At 37.0% G+C, this 8301-nt stretch overlaps 1 long non-coding RNA gene across 1 annotated transcript; it reads right to left on the reverse strand.

Moving 5' to 3' along the window:
• Positions 1-5353: 5353 nt before the first annotated feature.
• LOC127935368 (uncharacterized) lies at positions 5354-6809 on the reverse strand. The gene is made up of 3 exons (XR_008148077.1): positions 6565-6809; positions 6423-6476; positions 5354-6341 (listed from the first exon to the last, which is right to left on the reverse strand). It is a non-coding gene; the product is annotated as an uncharacterized LOC127935368 (long non-coding RNA).
• Positions 6810-8301: the final 1492 nt, after the last annotated feature.

Raw genomic sequence — 8301 nt, forward strand, 5'->3', positions numbered from 1 at the left:
TCCTTGAAACTCAATTATAATGTTAATGCATTTTTTTTCTATTTAGTAAAGCGCCACTGTTATGATTGGTGAAAGTCACTGCATGATGAGAAGTATAAACACCCCCCATTGGAAGATTTCTGGTACATTGGACTTTCTGATGCTTTTACATTTTATGTAATTGCCACTGAACTCTGTGATTCCTTTATGGAGTCTTTGGTATATTTTGGTTCTTCCCTTCTTCTTGATACTAAAGTCAAATCTCCTTATTCCACATTTTCTGAATCTCAAACATATATACCAAATTAATTCACAGTGAAAGTGATCTCTGCATTATTTCATTGCAATCTACCACCTCATTACCATCCACCCCTGCAGGAACCCAAAGAAACCAGATGAAAGTGGAGAACCTCTGATCTACAGTTCAAATGAACCGTTGTAAAACTGAGAAACTGTGTGTATTTGTGCATTTTTTGACAAATCTTCAAACGCAGCAGAAGAATTTTCAACTGATTTCTGTAAAAAATGCATTTAACAATGACATCTGATTACATTATTTAATCAAGCTGTATGTCTCACAGAATTTATGCATTTAGCAGAAATTTTATGTATTTAGCAGACGCTTTTATCCAAAGTGACTTACAGTGCATTCAGGCTAACATTTTTTACCTAACATGAACACAGAAGAGACTTACATTTAACAAACTAAATATGACAACAACAAGTGAACCACACAAGCCTGAATAATAAAAACAACAATTCATGATTTTGTCATTTTTACTGGTGATGAAAAAAATGCCACATTTGCTTTTCTAAAGTGAAAGTAAATCTGATCAACAGGAAAAGCATCTGAGCCACAGTTTCTGCTTTAATTTATGATACAGCAAAGAAAAGCACAGGGATATCTTGAGTTGGACTATCAAACAAAGCAGAGATAGAAGTTATTTAGATGATTTGTGATGAATCCTAGATGAGCGTTTGGCTGCGCTCCATCCTTTCTGCCAGCCGTGATAGTGAATGATTCCTCCAGCTATGACTGTAACCAGAAAAAACACAACCACAGCCAGACCAACACCACCAAACATCAGCACACGCTCCGTCAGCGTCACCCCGTCTACACAGAGACAAGAAATATTCATGTTTCTACAACTGAAAGATCTAAAATTAGAGTTTGATCTTCACAGATGAGCACGGACAATGAATTAAAGAACTAAGATAACAATCATTTACCTGTGATGTGGTGTTCTTTTGTCTCTTGTACTACAATAAGACCTGGAAATATATGATCAGTTTGCAAACAAAACTGTTTTGAAGATGGGTTAAAATGAGATTCTGTAGTTTTAAAGTTGTCCTTAATGCAATAAAATTGATAATGTCATTTCAGGAAGTTTAGGATTTGTTTTACAGATCAAGAGAAATATGTGCTGTAGTTATGTTTGTGGTCTTAAAATTTACTCTGAAAGGAGTGTGAAACATTCATTCAATATATATCAGTCTAAATATATGCATTTATGCCAAGAAAACTAGTTTCAGGGATTAAATCAGAAACTATTGCTCTGTAAGATGAAGATATGATGGAAAAACTGAAATGTGTTACCCTCGATCTCTAGTCTGATGGGTTTGTCGAAGAACATCTCTGGAGCATCAGACTTTGTTCCACAGAAATAAAGACCTGAATCTGACTCTGTTACTCTAAAGATCTCGAGCGTGGCTCTGGTGACCCATGCGTCTGCAGTCATTTTCACTAAAGAACTGTTTTTGTTGTAGTTAGTCACAAGCTTTCTTCCCGTTTTGTCTTTCTCTGCAGCAGTCAGTAGATGCAGTTCTCCAGATCTGAGGAGATACCAGGCGACTTCGTATCTGTTTCTCATGCTGCAGTTCAGTCTGATGCTTTCTCCCGTCTGAACTCTCAGCAGATCAGAAGACCCTCGCACTGACGCTTCTGGAGAGATGTCGATAAAAACAGATCCCTTTAGACTGTGCAAAAAATTATAGATATTGCATTTAAGATAAGTTAAATGTTTAAAACAAAATATATTTACCATTGGATGAGAAAGACACAATATGATAAGAAAATACACAGAAGAAGAAAAAGACTTTCGCCATTGTGTTTGTCGTGTATAATGGTGTTAGAGGTTACAGTATAATGCAGAGACAGTAAACCACAAAAAGTTTCCATTTCCTTCCCAGAGAATTATAGTCTTAGGCAACTATGTTTTGCATCAAAGTACCTATCCAATGTAGTTTATACTGGATACGGTCTGTTAGCTTGCACAGACACTTGTTTTGAACATATTATAAAATGCAAACATTTACTATTATGTCTATATTTAAAACAAATGTTGTTTATGAGAGTGCATCCTTTTTAACTTTACACAGACTGCAGTTCTATCAGTCATATTTACACATGTAACGTTTAAGTGATAGAGGAAGTGATTGTTTTCTGAGGTAATGTGAGGCAGGAAGCTTACCCTTCAATTTTTACTGTAAAGTAAATAACTGTAACACGGGAGCGATGAGACGTGTGGAACCAGATGCAATCTTTTATTGGACAGACACATGGTCATAACAGGCCTGGGTCAAACACTGGCAAACAGGCATATAGAGGGCAAGACAAAGAGTAATCCCAGGGCAAGCAGTGGTCTGCGATGAGCGTACAATATCCAGAGGGCTAAGTAAGAGGGGTAATCCAGAGCTTCACTAGGAGAGGGATATGTGCAGAACAATACCGAGACCAGACAGAAAACAAACACAGAAGGCTTGGTAAGTATCTAACACTAGGAGCGTGCTAAACAATATTCAGCAGTGTGTGAGAGGAAGTCTGCTTATAAACGTGTCTGATGATTGTGCTGTGTGTGTGTGTGTGTGATTGTTATCAGGTGTACTTGTGATTGGTGCAATGGAGCATGGGAAATGTAGTCCAGGGTGGACTGTGTCGTGTAAGAGTCTGTGTGATGGATGATGACCTCTGGGGGTGAATAAATGTGAAGTTCAAGTCTGCTACCGAAGTATCAAAACAAAGTTAAATTTGTTTTGCACGTGACTGGCAAAGAATATTAATCTTGCAAACAGTTTGAAAAAAGAAAATTAGCTTGTCACAAAATAAATGTTATTTTTTGACTTCTCTCTCAGGGCTTAATGTAGACTTACAGTACACCCAGAGTACATTGCGTGTGCACTAAAAAATGCTAGGAGATGAATGTATGATATAAAATAATTCTACCCTTAATGTGAAACTAAAAGCTCCAGTAGATGGACATACATTTGCTGCCTCTAAAGTCATTCATTCAACAGATTACTTTAGTCAGCTGATTAAGTGAGGAATGATTTGTTGACATGATCCTCTGCTGACCTTTTGGCTGTTAATAATAAGCCAATTATTAATAAGCATTGCTGACGTTGGGTGAACTGGGCTCAGCATTGGGACGTCTTGCTAGGAATCATGTTCTTTGTTCCTGTTCAGACGCTGATGTGTGATGATTACAGTAAACTCAATCAGAGCCCACACAACACCAACCTCAAACCAAACCCAAACAGCTGGATGAGGTCACAGGCTCCTCTCATACAGACTCCTGCATTTTCAGTCTTATTTTCACATTCTTCATTCTGACAGAATAAATAATCTCATTGTTATCAACTTTGTATTAGTTCAATTCTACTTTCTTCAGTGTAAAGACCGGTTCAAGGACAGTATTGTGTCTTATTGGTCTTTCACCGTCCCTTAGCACAAACCCCAATTATGATAAGTGCCACAGTTGTGGTAGGCCTCATCAGAAACACTGATGTAACGCTACAGAAAGGAAGTGGCACAGCTGGTTGAAAAGTGTGGCTGAGGTGGGTGATCTTCCCAAAATATGACACCAGACAACATGTGTAAGAGAGCAAAGGTTGCGTGGATCGTCTCATGTGACCTGTATTGTCTAGCCCTCATGATTTAATTCTGTTCCCTCAATCCTTTTTCTGTGAGTTTATGTTTCTGGTTTTACTTCATGTTCAATAAACTGCACTTGGGTTCATTACAAACATGAACGTTTTGAACAACAGCTCGAATGAATTCTTAAAAGATATTAGCAGTGTCACATTTGAACATTTCAATGGTGTCAGCACAGTTGTAGTGAATTCTTGAGCAGTGTTTATCGGTGGATAAACTGCCATTAAATGCATAGGTGAGTCGTGGTGTGTTGTGTGAAAAGGTGGTGAGTTTCCACAATCAACCCACAAGATCAACCAAAGTCACTTGTGCAAAAGAGAAACAAACAACTAGAATAACTACCCGACACTGAAAATATAAAATGGTAAAGATTTATGAACAAAAAATGATTCTCAACGTTTTGATTGACAAGACAAAACAACCGCATCAGAAGATTGAAGCATCTGAACCTGATGATCAGACAAGAGCGATATGTGACAGACTCACAAAACCACAACTGGCCTACATCCAACTCCTCAGTGTCGCAGTATTGATTAAAAAAAGACAACAAATATTGCACTGCAATGTTTATTTTAGGTTGAATCAATTATTTCTGTGTAATCAAAACTCAACATGACCCAATAGACAAGTTTCTTTACTATAAATTTTTTCTGCGATGAGCTGATCATCAGAGTATGTAGAACTATCTAATAATCTGATGTGCTCCTCCCAAACCTTGTTAATAAATCATCATATAGTATTTAGTATTCTCTGTAGTATTTTCCAAAGATAACCCCCCAAGGCCCCCAATAAGGAAAGATGCCAGGGCCCCACATGAGACTTTTTAAACTCAGATAAACATAAAAGTGATTCAGAAGTGTAGTAAATTCCCATTTATAGCAAACATCTCTCAAGAGACATCTCTAAAATCTGAGGAGGAGAGTTAGATTGCTCTTCTGTTCTACATTGATGGAGGCGCTGTAGCTTTAAAGTTGGTGCTCTATGAAGCACTTAAAGTGATTCTCCTTTTGATTAGAGTTTTTCACAAAACATACTCTTTCAAAGCAGATTTGCACACACTGAGGCAATACCTACTAGATATTTTTAAACCCTTTTTATCTATAAATACTGGTTATGATGTTTTTTATTTTTTTCTTATTTAGGGACATGAACTTGAAGTTTGATCTTACCGTTTGGATTTCACGAAAGCTCATAGAAAAAGTGTTTTCTAAAATGTTTTCCTTTTAAAATGCTTTCTTATTTTCTTATTATTATTGTTTGCATTTAAAAAAAAATACTATTCATATAATTTGCAGTTAGTTCAAAAATAAGTTATAAACAGATTATAAAAATTTACATGCTCTCATTTATTTATTTTGTAATATGAGAAAACTGTTTAGATTTATATCGTGTGATTTTTAGAAAATGACACATTTGGCACACACAGTAAAGATTGTACAATTATTTATTTATTTTACATAATAAGGGATAATTCTAAACACTAGAAAAACAAAAGTATTGACAATAACAATGTAAAACATATTTCAAATATTGTGCAGCTCCTAGCTGATAGATTCCACATATGAGTTGTCTTATTTTAGACAAGATCCCTAATCATTTCAGTCTGATTGTAACACACACTCTGGCTGAATCCATGTGGTTTAGACAGTAAAGCCTAACAAACACAGCAAACAACAGACAAGGGCAGGCAGCTAGAGCTGTGTCGATACACAATAAACAAGACTTCAAGAAGAACAAAAACACAGTTTTAAATAATCTGTGTGCAAGGATCAGGTGAACAGAAATTAGTCCAGGTATGAGGCTTGCTGGGAACTGTAGTCCAATAGTCAATCCTCTGGTGAGTGAGACCTCTGGTGGACAATCGAGGGACTTACACTGACATTAAAGACACTGATGTTCCATTTGAGGGTCAAAGGGGTCATTTACATTAGGGTCAAAGAGATTATATAACATGTCCATGAAAATGAATGAATGAATAAATAAATAAATAAATAAATAAATAAATACATGCATACATACAAACATCAAAAATTGCATAACATGCCCTTTGGTGCAATAATATGTTATATATCTTTCAGTAATAAAAGTGTAGATGTTTAATGCTGCCAAAAAAATGCAGTGAAATTACCACATGACCTTTTTGTTTGTTAAAGAAAACAGTAGGTAATTCGGTCAGGGAACTATACGGGTGGTGGGAGAAACACACTGACATTCTGGATTCAGATGGCAATAAAATCTTGTAATACTTATAAAACAGCTGTCAGAAATTACCTGGACGTTCTACTACTTTTAGGACGGGTCACGTTACAATATGGCAGATGTAGCACATGTAGGACCTACTCAGACCTCCCTCCAGACACCAGTGTATCGTTCTTCTTTTAAAAAAGGCAAAGAACCACCCAAACAAACCCAGCCGGTCCAATCCAGTGCCCTACAGCAGAAGGGGAGACAAACATTATAGTTTCAAGCTCACTGCTTAAATACACTGTTAATCGCCTCTGGTTTTACTTACTGTGTTGTGCAGCATCACTACTGAGTTTTTCACCTGAGCAAGATCCTTTAGATTCTGTACAAGATATTCAAAGCTCAGTGAATAAGCATACTACTACAACTTTAAAAAAGTAATATTTCCAGATGTCCTGAGCTTCTCTCACCTCTAACAGTCACTGTGATCAAGGGTTCTCCTTCAGAGTCCAGAACTCTGTATTTTCCTGAATCACTGGCTGTAAAGTTTCTGATGATCAGGTTTCCATCTCTATCATTCAGCTGCTGATTCTGAACACCATGGCCTCTCGTCCAAACATCTTTCCACTCGGTGCTTCTTCTGCTCTGATGCTGCACTTTATCAGCTTCTGACGACAGAACATCTAACTTCAGCTGCTCACCGATCTTCACACACATCTCATCTGAGGACAAACAATAATTATTAGACAGAATATTATTAATATTGTCTCATAATATTGTCATAAAGGCCATAAGCACATATAAAGGTTTATAGAACCAGATGTAATCATCAGCCACTGAAAAGCTTACTGGTGACCCCTAACCCTGATATTATTCAGGACGTGTCCCATTCACTGATTCTGATGGTTAGAGTCCAGCATGCATTACCACAGAAGAACTGAAGGACGTCCAGAAGGCACATGCATTCTGATGCTTTGATCAGTTTTTACTTTACCAGAAATATGAAGTTGGTACGTCTGATCCATCGGAGCACTTTTGTAATTGAATCTAAAAATGTATTTCCCAGCGTCACTGAAGCTCAGATTCTGGATGATGATGTCACATGCTCCTTCTTGACAGATTCGGCCACTTCCTCTTTTATATTCTTCACAAACAGAAAAGTGTACAGGTTTTCCTTGTCGAATAAAGCGTATATCTGAAATGTCTTTGGCCTCATATTTACATGGCAGTGTGGCGTTTCCTCTCTGTTTTTCACTCACTGTGGAGGCTCCTGCAAATACAGATTCATTCAATACAAATCTATGAATTCAAAAAAGCACGATTCACCACGAATGGTGGAGTTTATCCAATATTTAGCATCAGAAGTAAATGTAAAGATTAAGGTTGTTGATTTAAGCCATGAGCTATTAAGTTACACAACATGAGAGTATGAGTGTGATTATTTTCACTTTCATCAGACTTCAGAACTGTTCCTCTTATGTGTGTCCTATTTGTCTTTCAGAGCAAACAAGCCTCATTCATGACAGTCATCCCTGACCAAACAATGTTTAATAATAAATGAACTGGAATGAACTGCAAAGATATGTCAGTGATGTCATGATATACTATGCTGGGGAATTCCCATCGATTCACAGAAGTCATCACATCACGTGACTTCAGTGCTGCAACAGAAACACAATCGACTACAATTCTAGCTCGAATTGAAAATATATTTAATAAAAAAATTAGACTGACCGCTATGATAGATGAAGCAAAACGACAGAAGCATTAAAAGATGAGACCTGAGGAGAAAACAAACAGCTGTGACATAACAGACACATTATACACATAATAAAGACATTCATACACGAATAAAATGCTACATAACTGACCGCAATATACAGTATTCGTCGAGAAATCTAAGAACAGTTTAGTAATTATATGAATAACCGCACGAGTGAAGCTCATAATCACTGTCATCATCGCAATCACACTGATGAACTCATTCATTCACAGGTTCACTGACTTCAGCATCACTAGCGGGTTTAGATCACCACGAACATAAAACACAACGATAACAACACGAACACAAACAGCCTAGATTAATATCATTAAACATGAATACTTACATTGTTAAAGTTCTGATTGTTTTTTTGTTCTAGGCGTCCACTTCGCCCACACTGCACGTGTAAACTGAAAGAATCAGAGCTGAGCTCCACACACTGGGA

Source organism: Carassius gibelio, chromosome A19 (assembly GCF_023724105.1).
Source record: "Carassius gibelio isolate Cgi1373 ecotype wild population from Czech Republic chromosome A19, carGib1.2-hapl.c, whole genome shotgun sequence".
Lineage (NCBI taxonomy): Eukaryota > Metazoa > Chordata > Actinopteri > Cypriniformes > Cyprinidae > Carassius > Carassius gibelio.